Source organism: Tripterygium wilfordii, chromosome 16, assembly GCF_013401445.1.
Source record: "Tripterygium wilfordii isolate XIE 37 chromosome 16, ASM1340144v1, whole genome shotgun sequence".
Lineage (NCBI taxonomy): Eukaryota > Viridiplantae > Streptophyta > Magnoliopsida > Celastrales > Celastraceae > Tripterygium > Tripterygium wilfordii.
In genome coordinates, this window is record NC_052247.1 from 9,720,165 (window position 1) to 9,737,434 (window position 17,270).

At 38.4% G+C, this 17,270-nt stretch overlaps 1 pseudogene; it reads right to left on the reverse strand.

Annotated features, from left to right (window-relative positions):
- Positions 1-306: 306 nt before the first annotated feature.
- On the reverse strand, positions 307-7,653 carry LOC119980775 (annotated as a pseudogene).
- Between the last annotated feature and the right edge of the window lie 9,617 nt (positions 7,654-17,270).

Consider the following 17,270-nt stretch of genomic DNA (forward strand, 5'->3'; position numbering starts at 1 on the left):
TGTATATACATACATATTATATATATATAAATTATGTTGGGCTTTGGGCTAGATCCGACCACAAAAATAGAGCTCAAATCCACGGGTCAAATGCTGACCCCTAGGAGCAAGGCTCTATCTTCTTTCTTTGGTCATCTGTCCGCTTGTTGGAATAAAAAGGAAGAAGATAATTACTGATATGATACAAAAGTGTGCTATAATTTTTCTTGCATTTGTAGATTAGCAGTACTGATTGTCATGCTATTAATACCTCTAGATGTGGCAGAAGCTGGTTGGATATTTTAAGAAAACAAAAGTACTTGTTCAAAATGAAAAAGCTTGGGCTTTCTAGATCAAATTATACATATCAAATCATTAAGCAAAACCATTTATTGATATCATTATAAAACATGGTGATTTATATAGACTATTGAAAGTCTTGTAATAAAACAAACCCCCAATTTCTAAGAGATGGGATCTATGAACAGTGATTTCATACGATCCCTAGTCTGGTTGTCTTGGCTAGCATGACCATCTCCATACAAGTACGTGGCTTGGGCCATCCGTGCTAGATTTATTGCGATGTCAATAAAAATTGGAGAGAAATCAGAATCTGCAAGTTTTTCTGCGTTAATTTTCTTCCATGTTTCGCTAATCAAATGTCGTATGTATTGCCTTGATTCTTCTTCTGATGAGCCTGTTTCATGCATGTAACATTGGATTGATTTAGGATTATCTCCTCTCTTAATCTCATCCTGAAATGGAGTAACACAATTAGTTGATCATGATAACCCAATTAATTAAGCTATTGTGTGCTAAAAATCGCTACATTCCATACCGGGGAAGTTCCGAGATCGTCTGCCAATCGTACAATCATCGATGAGTAACGAAGTATATCTGGATACTTTGCTAAACTTTTCAGGATGTCATTGGACAAGGGACTTGTAATCAAACAAGTATGGACAAGCATTGTTGGCGCTGTTATTGAAATCCATGATTCCTTCATGTACTCTTCTAGAGTCGGTGTATATCCACTATAAAACCACTTCGCCTCAGATAAATAACATCTGAATAAATCTGCCAACTGAAAATACATACACACAACAAAGATTCATTCATTATAAAATATTTATATACATAGACTTTAACTCAATATTTAATAAACGAGGAGCAGGTATATGTATTTTACAGCTTTCTTCAAGCAAGGAACAACATGGAATCCTTTTTCCTTTAGAACATTGAAAGCTACTTCATTCATGGCATTGTAGAGAGTGAAGAAAGGTATCTTCATATAGTCTGGAAGTTCTTCCATTGCATTCACGTCCCATCTGAAAATTCATCAAAAACTTAAAACGGTTAGGAAACTGTGGAGTTTAGAGAATTGAATTTATGATCTAACGTTTGTAAGAGGCGCCAACAACCCCTCAACCGAGGTGGTTGAGGCATATATCGAATTGCATGGTATCTAAGTTTGAACTACCACTCCCACTTACCTATCAAAAAAATATGTAAGAGGCTCTAATACGATAACTGACCTTTGAATAGCGTCCGTAAAGAGTTCGAGCTCATCCAAACTACCGTAGACATCATAAACATCATCGAGTACGGTGAGGAGTGCATGGACCCTGGTTTCCATAATCCTATAGTATCCAAATTGAGGCTCAAATGCCATCCCAACAGACCAGAGAAAGTTCTCCATCAATCTATCTCTTGCAAAGCTCAATGTTTCACCTACTCCGGTAGACCTCCACCACCTTTTATTAGGAAAAAGGAAAGTATTATTAAGTCTACAATCAATGATGATAGGGATCCCAATAGCTGGTATCCCAGCTACTGAGTTGTAAGTACAAGATTTTATGAGCATCATGTGGGATCCATGAATTCACTTGAATCTTGTGCATCCAACTCAACAGTTGTTGGGATAATTGGGATCCTAATAGTTAGGATCTTTATCATTTTCGGACTACAATTCTCCTATTAAATGTAGTTATGCATAATCAGAAGATAATGACACCTGGAAGCTAACCGAAGATCTTCCTGGTGTTCAGCTTGAACAATATTGAAATCCAACTTAGCAAACTCAAGTAGAGTTGGATTCATGCCTTGTATTCTCTCATAAACATCAATAAACCACTTAGCTTCCAATCTTAGCATCCTCCAATGCAATGGAAGCTCCAAGGCATGACTTACTAGCTCGCACAAAACACGATCTTGATCTCGGTTTTTGTTGTTAACATACTCCTCCAAATGTTTTGAAGCAAAATCTCTTGCATCCTCCAAGATAGTTTCACCTCCAACCATCAGGAATGAAGCTTCATACAGATGTAGCATTCCCTTTATATCGTCACTAAGACACGCCCTGAAATTCCCACGATCATCTTGGATGAAGCTTCGAAAAACCTCTGTGGAAACAAGCAGAAGCAGATTAAAGTAAGCCATGCCAAACTCAATTTTACATGGCTAAAAAAGAAAGATTGAATCTTTAAGGACTTCACCTTGATTTAAATTATAGCCGTGTTGGCGTAGTATTCTAAATTCTAGAGAAGTAGCATATAAATTCATCTCTCTTTTACTCTGTTTATTGTACTGAATATTGTTGTAGATGTTGTCGATTATTCGCTGAATGTCTTCTTCAAAGTGATAGGACAATCTGAGCCTCTGTAAGGTATCGATTAGCTCAAGTTGTTCGACATGATCCACCACTTTCTTCAGCATCATCTTCACTTCTCCCTTCAGCTTGTTAGTCTGTTCAACATGTGATCCTCCCTGTATGTATATATATATATACACACATATATATACACACACCAACTACTTAGAACGCTTAGAGAAACAAGTAACTGAACATTAGGTAAAAATACAACACACTTGCAAACACACTCTTAGTATAGGCTACGCATGTACGTACCGAATATTCACTGTTGAGGGACTGAATATAATTGTGATCCCAAACGGGAGGTTGGTAGTTTGCGGATCGTCTAATAACCATCTTTTCATGATCTACAACGACACATTTGATTGTACAAGGGGCAAAGGTTTTGCTGATCAGTGATGTGAAGAAAGTGTGGTTTCTTTCCTGGTGCTGGCTAGAGAGTGTTGAGATATGTTAAAAAGGTGTTAAAGGGATAAAAATCCCACATCGATTGTTGAGGGGCTTGGTGTCTAGTTTATAAGCTTGCCCAAGTCTTCAACCTATTGTCCAGCCTTTTCCAAGAAGGTGGGCTGGGAACTGCCACGGCCCAATGGGTCGAGATGGTGGGGAGGCTGGCTCTGGGTTGTGCCATAGTGGGATTTTCTACATGGTATCGGAGCAAATTATGCCATAATTTGAGGAATAAATTATGCCATAATTTGAGGATTTAATGTCAATACTCCCCCTCAAGCTGGATCAAGAGGATTGATTGAGCCAAGCTTGGACAATAATCGGTGAAAATGACCAGAAGACAGAACCTTTGTAAAAACATCAGCAAGTTGATCATGACTTCGAGTGTAAACTGTTTGAATAACTTGATTCTGAACTTGATGACGAATAAAATGACAATCAACTTCAATATGTTTTGTGCGTTCATGAAACACGGGATTAGCAGCAATATGCATAGCAGCCTGATTATCACAAAAGAGAGTCATAGGAAGATTACTTGGAAAACCCAAATCTGTGAGCAAACTCTTAAGCCATATTAGTTCACATGCACTGGATGCCATTGCACGATATTCAGCTTCAGCACTAGAACGAGCAACCACATGTTGTTTTTTGCTACGCCAAGAAACAAGATTTCCACCAACAAACATACAATAGCCGGAAGTGGACTTTCGATCAAGGGCATTTCCAGCCCAATCAGAATCACTATATCCTGTAATCCGTAAGTGACCGTGCTTAGCTAGAACTATGCCACGACCAATAGAACCCTTGAGATAACGTAAGATTCGTTTGACAATGCCCAAATGGAAAAGAGTAGGAGCGTGCATGAACTGGCTAACAAGACTTACACCATAAGCAATGTCAGGTCGAGTAATAGTGAGATAAATGAGCTTACCAACCAACCGTTGGTAATCACTAACTCCTTGTAAAGGTTCACTGGCTGTATCAAGATTTAATTTGCTATCCAGTGGAGTGGATGCTGGCTTTGAATTCATCATTTCGGTTTCCTCTAGCAAATCAAGAATATACTTCCTTTGATTTAGAAATAAACCTTTGCTGGAAACTGCCATTTCAATGCCAAGAAAGTAATTTAAGGAACCAAGATCCTTAATAGGAAATCGAGATCGAAGAGTGGTTTTGAGTTGAGAAATAGCATCAATACTATTCCCAGCAATAATAAGATCATCAACATAAATTAGGACCACCACTATAGTATTGGAAGAATGACGAATGAACAAGGAAGAATCAGCTGTACTGCGAGAGAAACCAACCTCTTGAAGAACGGTACTTAACTTGGCGTGCCAAGCACGCGGAGATTGTTTCAACCCATAGATTGATTTGTGTAGGTGACAAACCAAAGAAGAATTCGAACTCTGTGGATGTCCTGGAGGTAGTTTCATATAGACTTCTTCTTCAAGATCCCCATGCAGGAAAGCATTTTTGACGTCCATTTGACTCATAGACCATCCACAATTTACGGCAACTGAGAGGAGAGTACGCACTGTATTCATCTTAGCAACAGGAGCAAACGTCTCTTTGTAATCTACACCAAAGGTTTGAGTAAATCCCTGGGCCACAAGGCGAGCTTTATGTCTGTCAATGGTGCCATCCGAGTGAAATTTAGTTTTATATACCCAGCGGCTCCCCACTGGTTGTTTTCCAGGAGGAAGTTTAACAACACTCCAAGTTTGATTTTCAGCAAGAGCTTGAAGCTCTTCACCCATAGCTTGTCGCCATATTTCCTGAGAATTTGCTTCCTTGAAATTCTTAGGTTCATGAACAGTAGAAATAGCGGTGAGAAATGCCACATGAGCTGAGGAAAGACGATGATAAGTGACATACTTGGAGAGAGGATGGCAAGCAGAAAAAGTGACATAATCTTGAAGTTTTGTTGGAGGGACGCGATTTCGAGTAGGATTCCGTCGAACCAATGACGGTGAAACCTCATGATTATTAGTGGAAGCAAGCACATGCACATCTTGGAGATTCTCGGGCTGTTCAGCTGGAGGATTTTCAACCAAATTTTCAGCTAGAACATTTGGAAGGAGTTCAGCTTGTCCAGTTGGAGGATTTTCAGTGGCCTGGTGCGGAACAAACTCAGCAATATTAGGCTTGTGAGGAACCCCTTCAGAAATAATCTCGGATATAGGCAAGGGAAACACGTCCTCTAAATCATCTTGAGAATTTGTATAATAAGGTGTTGCTTCTTCAAACATAACATCTCTGGAGACAAATAATCTTCGAGAATCAGGATGATAACATTTATACCCTTTCTGGGTCGAAGAATACCCCAGAAAAATACACTTAGCAGCTCGGGCATCAAGCTTATCACGATGAGCTGCTTGTATATGCACAAAGCAAGTGCAACCAAATACTTTCAAGTGAGACACATCAATAGTTTTCCCCTGCAAAACTTCAAGGGGAGATTTAAAAGACAGCACTCGACTCGGAAGCCGATTAATGATATAAACTGCTGCTAATACTCCATAAGACCAAAAAACTTTTGGAACATGCATGTGAAGCATCAAAGCACGAGTTTTTTCCAACAAGTCTCTATTTTTGCGTTCTGCTACTCCGTTCTGTTGAGGAGTACCAACACAACTAGTCTGATGCACAATGCCATGAGAATATAAATACTGTGTCATATTTTTAGACATGAATTCTGTGCCATTATCAGAACGAAGTGTTTGAATTTTAGAGGAAAATTGAGTCTGAACAAGCATATGAAAATCTTTGAAGATATTCATAACTTCACTTTTTGATCTCAACAAGTACACCCAAGTAACACGTGAGAAATCATCAATAAATGTAACAAAGTATTTAAAACCATCAATTGATTCAAGAGTAGGTCCCCAAACATCGGAGTGAACAAGTTCAAACATTCTAGTAGTTCTAGAAGAAGAAGACACAAAAGGTAATCTAGTAGATTTTGACAAATGACAAATTTCACAAGAAAAATAATTGGTATCAACATTTGGCAACAATTTAGTGAGAATATTATCTGAAGGATGTGCTAAACGTTGATGCCAGAGAACATGATCTGCCGAGGAAGAAGGAAAAAACGAGACTTGAGTACTTTTACTAGGTTGAAAATTTCCTGAGATGTAGTAGAGACCTTGTAGAAAAAATCCTCTACCAATGATCTTTTTAGTGACAAGATCTTGAAAAAGTACCTCATGAGGAAGAAATATAACACAACAATTTAAAGCTTGAGTGAGTTTTCTAACCGAAAGTAACTTGACTGGAAAAGATGGAACATATAAAGCCATTGAAGTCACATCTTTAGACAACAATTTAAGTTTACCTTCACCAAGAACAGGAACACCATTCCCATTGGCAATTGACACATGGGATGGAGTAGAAAATTTTTTGAAGTCAGACAAATTGGTTAATTTATTTGTCATATGATCGGTGGCACCAGAATCAACAATCCAAAAATCATGCACGGTATTAAATTCTATAGCAGTAGAGAGTGCACTGAAAATACCTTCAAAGTTGTCATTGGATTGATGTCCCGAGTTTGATAAGAACCCAGCAAACTTACCAAGGAGGGTTGTGGAATTAGAGTGTCCTATACCAGAAGCTCCATGTATTGAATTTGAGGTGTAATTTACTCTTCCCTTCTCCTGAAGATAGGTTGCAAACTCATTTATAAGGGAAATTGGATTTAAAGTGTAATTTACCATATTTCCCTGTAATGTTTCTACGGTGGGCTGGGAACTGCCACGGCCCAATGGGCCGAGATGGTGGGGAGGCTGGCTCTGGGTTGTGCCATAGTGGGATTTTCTACATGGTATCGGAGCAGGTGTGCTCGTCCCCGATGAAAAAGTCCACTCGTTGGGCCTTGGGCTTTGATACCCAGTCCACGAGTGCGGGGGAGTGTTAAAAAGGTGTTAAAGGGATAAAAATCCCACATCGATTGTTGAGGGGCTTGGTGTCTAGTTTATAAGCTTGCCCAAGTCTTCAACCTATTGTCCAGCCTTTTCCAAGAAGGTGGGCTGGGAACTGCCACGGCCCAATGGGCCGAGATGGTGGGGAGGCTGGCTCTGGGTTGTGCTATAGTGGGATTTTCTACAAGATAGATAGGGCACAAGGTATGTGGATAAGAGCCATTGAGGAGAAGTTAAGGCCTTGGTCTCGAGATGGAATTTTATCAAACACTTGTTATTGTGCATATGAGATGACTGTCAATATATATATCCCAATTTGATCTTTCGCAACGTGTTTGACGTATATAAATATAATAATTTACTCAGTCAATGTTAATACCAACTTTATATTTCACAACCCCTTTCACGTGTATATATAACTCATTAGTGGACCACCAAATCACAACAAAATATAAAAATATCTTGTTCTTATCCCCTGGACGAAAGCAACAACACCCCATTCAGGACCACCGTCCTTAGTTTTAAGTTGCTCTTTATTTGACTAAATTTGTGATCCTCCCGTTTGGTGTTTTATCGGGGGGTTAATACCACTTTTACACACCAAAATATAGTTAGTGTTTTAATTTACACACTGTTGTTTAACATGTTTCAATTTTATCACCCAATCATAAACCTTAAAATAAGCCTAAGGGCAGTTAAAGGTCCATGGTTTGAACCACGAAGGACCTCTATCGTTAAGGAAACAATTGCAAAATCGCCTTAACATAATGGTGCAATGGTAGTGGTCCTCACCCTAAACCTTAACACAAGCCTAAGGGCAGTTAAAGGTCCAGGGTTCGAGGTCGGGTCCATCCCAAGACGGTCTTCAGGGTCAAGTTCGTCCCGGAATAGTCTTCAGGCTACGGACCTGAGACGGTCATCGGGGTCAGTTTGGTCCCAGGGCAGGCCTCGCGACCATGTAGATCTTGGGACCGTCTTCGGGGCTTGGTCAGTCTTGGAGTCGGGTCGGTCTTCGGGGTCAGGTTTGTCCCGGAATGGTCTTCAGGGCTTGGTTTGTCCTGGGATGGTCGGTTGGGTCGGGTCTCTACTCGGATGGTCATGGGGGCCGGGTCGGGCTACGGGCCAATTAACATCAATTCATATTAGGATTAGCAGAAAAATTATTTGGTCACTGACCATAGAATGCATCCGCCTCTACTTTATATTTTTTTAAAAAAATATTATGGGCTTTATAAGCAATGGTTTAGTACGATTCTTAAGAGAGAAGAGAGCTAATCGCCGTGTAGAACTAGAAGTGTGTTGTGGGTAGGAGGACTAGAGGAGAGGGTGTCTCTCCTACTCTTCTCTCTTCCTTATGCCCATGGATTAGATCTGTATCCAAGTCTATCACAACAACCAATGGAGGTGTTCCTCTTTCTTTTTATTTCTCTATATCCACAAAAAAAATAATAATTATGGACTCTATAATGAATGGTTTAGTATGATTCTTGGGCTAGGCTGACCCGTCTTGCTAGCTAGGTTCATTGAAGATAATGTATTGCACCAAATGCGAACAAGACATGAAGAGAAGACAACTTCAAACACATCGTATAGTGAATATATGAAATTATTTTGCTCTCATTTGTCGAGTGCTACTAGTTGGCTCAAAAATATCATAAAGTAGTCCAAAGTTGCATTCAAACCATAAGAGCAAATCAAGCTTAAGCAGGTATACCATAGAAATATTATTATATGGGGATGATGATTGGAGGAGATAGTGGTTGCTTTAATATTGATTTGAATATCTTATTTCTGTAATGGTTCTCCTGCTACTGGACTTTAATCTCCTGAAAAAGGAGAATAAATTTTTTTTATATGCTCTATTTGATAATCTTTAGGCCAAGTTTTGGTGATATATATACTAGCAAGCAATCCGCGATTTGCTGCGAGTTATTATCAGGGGTTTATGATTTAGAGTTTAGGTCGAAATAATTAATATCATATCGAAGAAATAATCGAGAATATGTTGCACATGCATAGAATCATTATCACTTAGAGAAACTCCGTTAGATTTGAAGTGAAAATAAAATTGGTTGCGGAGCAACGATATAGCATACAATTATTTCTTGTGAGAAAACCTATCAGTTCAGCTTTCCTTAGAGCTAGGTTTCAGACATATTATCTTAGAGGGAGATTCTTCAGTTATAGTTGCTGCAATTAAAGGTGAGGAGCTCAACCTTACAAGCTAGCGTTCAGTTATCCTGGAAATTCGAAGATTGCTACTGAATTTTTCGGGATGGTCGGTGTCTCTTGTGCATCGTGATGCTAATGCTTCTGCACATTCACTAGCCAAGATTTCCTTCCAGTTTCAAGAAGCAAGAGTATGGATAGAGGAGGCTCCAAGGTCAGTCATGCAAGTTGTAATTTCAGATAAAAATTCTTGGGAGAGTTGGCAGCAACATGGTCTCCATGAGTCCTCTAGTAATTTTGATTATAGTATGTTGATATAGTCTACCTTTTTAGGCTCATTTCATTCCACCTATTGGTGGCCTGAGTGCCAATTTTGGCCTCATGTTCTTTCACTCAGTTGATGAGTTGATAACTCTAAAACTAAACAAAATAACGCCCCTGCCATTCACCATGGGAGCTATGAGGCGGCCTCAGACTCCTCCCTGCTAACTTTGCATTGTAGATACCAAAAATTGTGTAGCCCCACTGGCCATATAACGACAAACCCAATTCGGACTACCCAAGTCCATGGGTCTAACCAATACAATTAGGCTCATATTAGGGCTCAATCTGAGACCCATATACAGCTTTCGAGGCATCGTCTAGTGACTATACTGTCATATAATAGCAAACATATTGTCTGACACCATGTCTGACTACAACGGCTAACATCTCCTCCTATACCTACTTTATTGTATTTATGATGACTTTCCCTTAGACAGGAACTATCTCACTCAATATCTTTATTGTATTGGTGCCTGCATGATGGCGGCGCCATAACTAAGATGTTGGCTCACCCGAACACCAACTCACAGCATGATCATTCCCCTAGGGGGCATCATCCAATCCCGTTCACACCAACATCCGTGGACATGACAGGTTCATATCCCCAAGTATGATCTTTAACCATACAACATCCATGCATTAATTGTTGCCCACGCTACTATCCATACCCCGACCAACACGTGTCGCACTCACTTCATATGTCCTAACATTTTTATCATACTTTTCGGCTACCAACCCTGACATCATCGAAATATATGACTTTCATACACCTACACCATGCAGTCCCATCCAATAGGACAAAAGTGGGCAACACAACTTCTGAGGGCAGTCCTCACTCTGATTGAAATACTCTTCTCCTACCTTGGAGAGGAGGATCCGAACATTGAGAACTAGAATTCTAAACTCTCCGACCTCTCACTAAAAATACTCAGACAAACACTGAGACCATCGTCGGTCTTCTACCTCCAACGATTACTGATTTGATCGCCAGAGCCTCTACGACCGGCACCCCCCAGTCTAGTCTAAGAGCTTTCATGGTCTCTCTTGCTGTGTTGTTTGCAGGATTCAAAGTTGCTGACGAACCTTTATGTATTAAAAGTTTACATTTCAATGATTGTAGAATTTGCTCCTACACGCATCACCATCGATGTCAAGACAAGTAGCGATCGTCGATGAAGTTGTTGATGGTGTTAGGAACAGAAACACTAAGCTTAATGACATAGTTAACAACATCGTAGAAGGAAGTGACAAGCACGTGCTCATGGCACCTAACGAGTGGATTTGGGTATTTGGACAAATGTAAGAAATTGGAGTTGCAGTCAAGAATTGATGCTTTTTGTCTCTCCAATTGGATCTAGAACGGGTTTCAATGTAAGTCTTCGGAGCTCACTGAGTACGTTGGTGCAATCCAGATCAAGTCTGAGCTTAGTGGGGGTGGCCTATTTGCTACCAAGAAGATTGGGGAAGAACATTGAAATTGGTGATAATTAACCAGAGGTTGTTTGATCGTGAAGATGATCGTATCTGTTTGTGAAGGTTGTTGGGCTCTAGGGTTTGTCTCTGGTTTTGGGCTGCTTCACTTGGGCCTCTTATCAGTTTGGTCTCAGCCCAATCACCTAAGTTGTAACAGTATAGGCATATATACCTTTTGCCTCTTAGTTTGTACTTAACATGAAATCATTTACAAACTCTCCTCTCTTTTTCTTCTTCTTCTTCTTCTTCTTCTTGCCTCTTCTACTGAAACCTGCAATCAATCAAACAAACTTTCAAGTTACAACAATTGGTTGAACTTCTTTTTGACTGGTCTTCGTAGTTTTTAATTGGAAAAATGAATTTATGATGTGTCTACCACATGAAATATCAATAAGAAATTACTCATTAGCAACTAACGGACATGTCTGTTGGACAGGAATTTTATTCTAGGGTATAAAGAACACTGTCTATTCCATCTGCAATAGATCCAAGTTGTACTGTGATCTCAGTGATTGCTTCGTGCAATTTATCTGGGTCATGAGTACTTGCTTGTCTGCCCCATGACATATATCGAACACCTTGTATGGCATACCTTGAAACCATAAGTTGCCTTTTGTAGTCTTGAACTTTGTCGGTTGCTTTTTTAAGTCTCCTTTTGGTTTCCATCAAAGCTTCTTGTAGAGATTCGATGGTTTTCTGGGGATCGTCCTCGTATACGTCTTCCCTTATAGGGGAGAGGTTGAATCTGGGATCATCTCCACCTTCTTCTTCTTTAGAAGTAGAACCTTCATCAGTTCTAGACCTTTTTGCAGGTGGAGAGTTAGGAGTATCCATCCTTTAAGATTTCTTGAGGAAGATATTGGTTTATGCTGATTCTTACTTTTGAATATTTATACGAATGGAATATGAAGGAAGTGTTGGACCAAAACTTAGTGTCTAGGTCAACATTGTGTTTTTGATGATTGTGTATGATTGTATACTAAAATGTGTGTGAGCATGCTTGACTTGAACATATCCTAAAATGCTAGAAAACATGCTTAAATGGTTATTTGGTTAATTGTTTAATATCTTAATTGTGCATATACAAATGAAGGCTTATGTATATCTCTATGTGAATTTGGTATCTATATATTTTTGGGATAGTGCTGGAAATTAAGTTTTGGAAACAAACATACATGGACTAAGTTAGGACATTAATCTTCTAATGATCATAATTTATTTTACTTAGGTCAAAATGACTTGAAACTTGAACCACATGCACATGAAGGTCTAATATATGTTCTAGGACTATAATCATGATAAATTAAGTGCATCACATATATATTTGGTCATATGCTTAAATTCCGCCAAAACTAGGTTTTACCTAATTTTGTGCATATGTGTTCTTTGTGAACGTGGTGAACCAAATGAACTCCGATTTAAATGAAATTTCGTGTGCATCTTAGTTTCATCACCTGAACATATTTGATTTAGTAAAGTTCAAGAGAAAAGGTCATTTACACTGAGTTTGCAAAATGACTTTGAATTTACACTTAGAATTCATCGGTTTCACTATTAGTGACTTATTTGCTTGGTTGAGTGACCAAACGATTTCCGATTGTTATGAAATTTTATATGGACATTCTAATATATATAAAATGATTTATCATGCAGTAATATGAATTTTCTGGGTTGTTTTTCTAATGTAATTAACCTATGCGCTCTATATGAAGCTCTTTGAGCTTACATGCAATTGGGGAGTTCTACCTCCTATTTCTTTGTAGGTTAATCATCATGAGGATGTTATATCACTCAGAATTCAGTTTGCGCAAGTGAATTGAAGTCCGGTTTTCAAGTATGAGCTTGGATCTCTAGAAAACCAAGAAAAAGCTATGTTCATCAACCTTCCACTAAGGCATTTTGATTGATGATTGGAATTAGCCTTAGGGCTGTATAATATGGATATATTGGTGCTGCCAAATTCAGAGTTTGAAGTCAAGATTGGAGGGACATGTTTGGTCACGTGAAGGATCTCTTATCTTCATCAAACAAGATCTTGCACATGCTTCCTTTATTGAGGTCAATGATCAGATTTTTGTGAGAAGACAATTGATGAAGCTAAAGGACAAATGCAATGGTTGAAATTTGTAAGAGATGAGAAAGTATATTTTGCAACTAGACAAGACTTAGATTATGAAGATATTCTTGAAGACTACAAGCTCCAATGGTACACTAATCTATGGCTGAGATTGAATTGTTTTGAATTATGAATGGATCAGATTACAACAAAACTTGAAGGGTTAAGATGACCATTTAAAAGGTAAATCCAATGGTTGTGCATGAGACCATATTCTTGCTTGCAATTTTTGACTTAAAAGAAGATCTTACTTGATTTTTGGAGTCAAAGATGATTGCAAGTTGCTACACATTTTGTAGGAAATCATTGGAGATACCAAGGCTAAGATTTGGTGTAAGTTTGATCAAATGGTCAAAGATGACAAAATTGTTGGAGATACCAAGGTCAAGATTTGGTGCAAGTTTGATCAAATTGTCAAAGATGGCTGCAAGTGCACATGACAACTCAAATCTTGGAAAGCTAGACTTGGAAAATAATGCAAGTGCAACGGCTACATATTGTAAGGTCATGATTTAATGATCTATTCATTCAATGGCCAAGATTTGCACATGTAATTGAAGGTCGAGATTTGAAGATGGAAAAAGATCCAATGGTGGAAATCACAAGAGCTTGGTAAATTATAAAGAGGGGTTCTTCCTCATTCCAACTTGGAGAAGCCAAAATTACATTGAAGAAATTCTTGTTCTCAAAGCTTCCAAGCTAGTTTGTGCCATTGAATCCAAGCTTCTACCCAAGCCACTCTAAAGGCTTCCTCACTATTTTGCTTTTGCAAAGAGGGAGTACTTCTCATTTGGCTTCTTATTTTCAGATTCGAAAATCCTCATTATTCTTCATTTTTTATCCAACCCGTGAGGTGATATTGTGATTCTTGAGTGTTCCTCAACCCCATTTGCTTAGTGCAAACCTTGAGTGAACCATTTATACCGAACACTTGTAAAAGTCCCTTCATTGGGCAAAAACCTTGTTGAGGTTGAGTTTAAGGGAGTGCTTGAAACCCTTGGTTGTAAAGTTTGAAGATTATCTTGAAATCTTCAGTTTTAAGGGTGACCTAAAAACCCTTGTGAGTTTTGTGGAGCTCTTGAGAAAACCACATCCTTAGTGGAGGTTGGAAAATCCTAGGTTGGTAACCTAGGTAGTAGATGTAGGAGAAGAGTCTCCGAACTACTATAAATTGCTGTGTGGACTTTCTTGATTGCATTGCTTGCTTGTTGATTGATTAAGTGTTTTGATTGCAGAATTTTCTGAACCACTAGTCTGTCCGTCCACTGTTCACATAGCTAAACTTTGAATTTTAATCTGAATTTTTGATATAGTATTCATTAGGGTGTTGTGATACTGCATACCAAATTTCATTGAATTCTGACTTGATTTGCTAGGTGAAATTTGAGTTGTAAAATCTGTGCGCAGTGTGTTGTTTTAAAAAAAATATGTTTTTGCAATTCCTTGATTATTTGATAATTGATCATTCACCATATTGTATCACATCTTGCATTGAAATGAATATTGATTAAGATAATCATTAGAGTCCAAATTTGTGTGCTAATTGTTAATTGACATTGATTTCCTTTTAAATTATAAAAAGAGATTCCTATCGGAATTTGGGGACACAATTCACCCCCCCTCTTGTGTTAAGTACGATCCATCAATGTCATCTCTCTAATAATGAAAAAGTGGTTGAAGGGCTACTTTGGATTGTTGCTTGAAGTTGAGGGGCTTGTTTAGCTTAAGAAAATAGAGTGGCTCAATTGACCCTTTTTTGAGAGTACAGAGACAGTTTCGTTACTTATCTCTTTTTTGATTGAGGTATTTAATTTTGTGGGTTCAAAGATGTGTCAAACAACCAGAAGCATTGTCCTAGAGCGAGTGCTTTTGAGTAGTTCATAAACTTTCGAAGTTGAAAAGGCGTGGAATCCTGTTCCAATTACTGTTACATAAGCATTCAAGTAAGCAGCAGCTCTTGAACATAATAATTTCTTATTGTCTTCCACACATTCAGTTGATCTTATTTGGAAATGATGGTTAGTTCCTTTCTTAATGCAGACACATACATAGAGACAGAGAATTAAAGAGGCAAGAGAGAGAATCCAAACCATATTCCTCAACATCCTAACTGCATGAAAAATTGTTTGTTGATCGAGGTGTCCAGTTGAATTTTTGTAAGTTCTTTAGACTTTAAGCAGCCTAAACTGCACATAAAAAAAAAAAAAGAAAAAGAAATGAAGGCTCAATTGCTGAAGCAATCTAGAAAAAGTAGGGAAAGTTCCACACTATCTTTAACAGTGATGTGGTTCTATAGTTATGATCAAGAATGTACAGCATCAATAAAATAAAATCTCAATTTCACATCATAAATCAATAAATTAAAATTACATTGCGTATTTTTTAGGAGATGAATAGGAGACACAAGTAGAAATTTTACCCGTGAAGCACTGTCTATTTTGTGAGGTGAATAGGGGACACAAGTAGGACTTACTACGTGGAAAACTGCCTATTTTGATAGAAGGGAGTTTACAAGAGTATGATCGTCACCACTATCATTCATAAATTTCAGCGGCAGTTAGGGGACTCGTGGATCGTGATTTGACTTGTGAAACTGTTTGAAATAAGAGGTGAAGAATGAAGAAAATGACTCGTGGATCGTGATTTGACTAACTCAATTTTACATGAGTTGCTGGGTTTCAGCTAACCCCTACCTTCATACTGGTTTTAAGCGGTTTGTTGGGTTACCTTCTTTCATGATTGGACTACATATTTCTTGTATGGAAGTATATATACCTGAGTGTGGATCTCTCTGGTTCTACTAGTTACTTTCTTCTTCTTCCTTCTGCATGCATTCTCGTTTCTTGTCCTTGTTTGTCCTTAAATCCCCGCTCTACAAGTCTCTTATTTTTCTATTAATCTCTCTCCAAAAGTCAATTTCTAGATGCCAAAGACTCTAATCTCTAGCTGCCAAAAACTGATCACATTTCTCACGAAAGACCACTGTTCAATATCCTTTTTGCTCTCAATATTGTGATCACCGTATGCTTTTTGTCTTTTTTCAGGTTTGCTTTATCCACTTGCACCGATTTGGTGAGTTAAAGTCCGACACTTGCATCTCACCTAAGACCACACACTACAAGAAAAGAAAACAATTTTTTAGTGACGGATTTTTGCGATGAAAATTTCACAATTTTGCGTCGTTAAATTTTATGACGGAATTTGCAACAAAAATTTCTATCGCATCCGTCACAATTTGTGGAGTGAATTTCCGTCAAAATTAGCGATGAAATTTGAATTTTGTCGCTAACTCAAATTACATACATCCTTTTTGCTCTAAGCCACCATGATACTGTCAACGGCCGCCTGCACTAGAACATTGTTCTTTACTGGCCGTCCTCTCAACTTGTTAGATCTGATCATGTGACTGAGATCTCAACCAAGAAAAGGCGTGGACTTACTTAAGAGAATAAGACTCCGTATAGTATAAAATTATCCTTTAATGAAATTATTCGGTGTTTGGTGGTTTCTAAAAAACTCAGGATAGTATAACTTTATAAAAAATGAGGCTCTTATACGATGCATGTCGTATAATGTGGGTGTTTGGCAGTGCGTTTGCACTGCGTTCAGTTACAACACACCTCACAGCACCACAGTTTTTTGTGACACTTCAAACAGCTTTTGCGTTCCAACTCACCTCACAGCACCACAGCTTTTTACCTCACAGCACCTCACCACACCTCACAGCACTCCCAAACGCTTACAATGTATGTTGAATTGTCATACGTAATCAAATTAGGTCAATTATTTTATTTTAGATTAATGTACAATATAAACATTAAGTGATTTTATATTAATATTATTAGTCATCTAATATAACCGTAATTTAGATACGCCAAACGCACCTCACAGCACCACACCGCACCGCACCACAGTTTTAAAAGTGATGCGCCAAACAGCTTTTTGCGTTCCAACTCACCTCACAGCACCACAGTTTTATAACTCACAGCACCACACAGCACCTCACAGCATTCCCAAACAAGCCCAATATTAAAACACCTCTGACTCGTTTTAATTTTATACGGAGCGTATAGGATAAGAGATAACATGACAAATGACAAAAACACCCTCTTTAAAAAAACAAACCCTAGCCACTTACCATTTTATACACTGCATATACTTTTTCAAAAAAATTTAGCCA